Source organism: Colobus angolensis, unplaced genomic scaffold (assembly GCF_000951035.1).
Source record: "Colobus angolensis palliatus isolate OR3802 unplaced genomic scaffold, Cang.pa_1.0 Scaffold303, whole genome shotgun sequence".
In the NCBI taxonomy this organism is placed as follows: domain Eukaryota; kingdom Metazoa; phylum Chordata; class Mammalia; order Primates; family Cercopithecidae; genus Colobus; species Colobus angolensis.
In genome coordinates, this window is record NW_012116300.1 from 488,184 (window position 1) to 490,529 (window position 2,346).

General features: G+C 42.3%; 1 protein-coding gene across 2 annotated transcripts in view; it reads right to left on the bottom strand.

Moving 5' to 3' along the window:
• Positions 1 to 2,346, bottom strand: part of NAA60 (N(alpha)-acetyltransferase 60, NatF catalytic subunit) — a 42,186-nt gene that overhangs the window by 36,138 nt on the left and 3,702 nt on the right. The window contains exons 2-3 of one of the 2 annotated variants that reach the window (XM_011950186.1): positions 1,708 to 1,846; positions 804 to 873 (exon numbers count right to left, since the gene is read on the bottom strand). The gene's annotated coding sequence lies outside the window, so the exon portion shown is untranslated. The remainder of the gene's footprint in view (positions 1 to 803; positions 874 to 1,707; positions 1,847 to 2,346) is intronic. The other variant, XM_011950185.1, reaches the window with a different exon arrangement.

Sequence of the window (2,346 nt, forward strand, 5' to 3'; positions counted from 1 at the left end):
GGCGCGATCTCGGCCCACCGCAACCTCCACCTCCTGGGTTCAAGCGATTCTCCTGCCTCAGCCTCCCGAGTAGCTGGGACTATAGTCAGGCACCACCACGCCTGGTTAAATTTTTGTGTTTTTTTAGATAGTAGAGATGGGGTTTCAACATTTTGGGCAGGCTGATCTCGAACTCCTAACCTTAAGTGATCTGCCTGCCTCACCTCCTAAAAGTGCTGGGATTACAGGCAGGAGCCACTGCACCCAGACCTTTGGTTCCTTCTTTATGAGTAGATAATGAAAAATACATTTTTAACAAAAGAAATTCTTCCTTTGGTATAAAATGATGCAAGTGTGTAAGACGGATCACCAAAGATGATAGATGCTTCCTTTGATTAGAACCAAACCAGAAGTGGTACAGGATGACCACCACATGGCTACACAGACCAATCTCGGGGGGGTCAGGGCAGCACACTGGGAGAGTCTTGTTCTCCACTAACATTGTCAATGTGCCCTGAGACTGGGCTTATCAATCAGACTCACAAGAGACTGATGTTTAGACCAAATCTTGTTTACTTGTTTATAGTTCAGAGAGGCTGGTATACTTGTACTGTATCCCTGTGTACCTAATGTAAGAATATACTCATTTACCCTCCTAGCAAGAAAGTGAAAGCATTTGTTTCACTAGATGCCTTCTATTGTTCAGTACTAAAAATTAAGAAAATATTTAATACTTGACAAGTCAAAAATGGATTTCACTTAAGTAGGCTTCCTCTGACTATGAGGGCATCATTCACAGCAGGACACAGAGGGCTTTGACTCACTCTCTGGAGCTCTACTCCTAACTCAGGCTGGCTCTGCACTTCCTTCTTCCAGGTACAGTCGTTCTGTATGCTGCAGGGGAGAAAGACACAAGGCCATCACTTCACTCCTGGCCATACCATCTCTACAACTCATAGGCTAGTGTCAGACAAACCCTGGATCTCAGAATTTCAATCTCATGGGCCCTTTTGGGGAAATAATAACTATCTAAACATGTAGTTCTCTAAACTACAAAGCAACCCATCTTTTTTTTTTTTAAAAAAAAAAAACAAAGTCTTGCTCTGTCATCCAAGCTGGAGTGCAGTGGCGCAATGCTAGCTCACTGCAGCCTTGAACTCCTGGACTCAAGTGATTCTCTTGCTTCAGCCTCTAGAGTAGCTGGAATTATAGGTGAGAGTGACCACACCCAGCCTCCAACCCATCATTTCTTCTCTGTCCTCACTGTATCTAACCTGCATTCTCTGTACCTCTTACTACCCTCCAGGAGTCTTTAGTTGCAGCTTCTAGTAACAATAATGATTCAGTATCAGTAGGTCAGAAGCACCTCTGGCCTCAGTGACTGAAAAAGAATTCTGCTGGAGTTAATACAGAGCAAAGCCAGTTTTTGGCAACAGAATTAACATGTCGAAGGTACATTTAGAGCCCTGAGCCTTTTTCTCATTTTAAGAATCCTATTAGTTTCAAGTCAAGGCTAAATGAAACTAAAAAGACTCCTATCCAGCTAGAAGTTGCACTAATTTCAAAACTGTGTGAGCCTCTTGTTCTTGCAGGCATGAGTTGCAGCCATTGTTTCCTTGATAAAACTGGAGACTAGGTAGCAACAGTTTTGTAACTGCTCAGTCAAGCATTCTGAACACCAATAAGAAAACCTCTTGCTGAATATGGGATAAAGATAATCTTGCTTACCTAGACTCCCTTGGTGTAGGTGAGAAGGCTCTGTGTCAATTTCCGATCAGTATCAACTTCTCATGAAGGATACAGTAAAGGCCATAAGAACCAGAGCCACACTTACCTTTAAGTAATAGACCTTAAAAGGCAGTACCATCTGGGAATGGAAAACACACCAAATATAGCGAGCAATTCATTTTGGAAATCATGTTAAACATCGCCAGGGAAGATACCCCATTTACCTTGAAGTGATTACACATTCCATGCCTGCATCAAAACATTTCATGTACCACATAAATATATACACCTACCATGTACCCATAAAAATTAAAAATATAACTACCACTAACATTTTAATACATAGTCTTCAAAAGCAACTTTGTTATTATTTTTGTTTCATAACCAATTTTACTCCCTAAAACGAGTATCTTTCCATTTCAACATATAGCTGCATCATCATAAAAAAATCACTAGGGAAAAAGTAACCACAGGCAGGGGCTCACGCCTGTGATCCCAGCACTTTCGGAGGCCAAGGTGGGCAGATCACGAGGTCAGGAGTTCAAGACCAGCCTGGCCAATATGGGGAAACGCTGTCCTCTACTAAAAATACAAAAATTAGCCGGGCATGGTGGCACACACCTGTAGTCCCAGCTACTC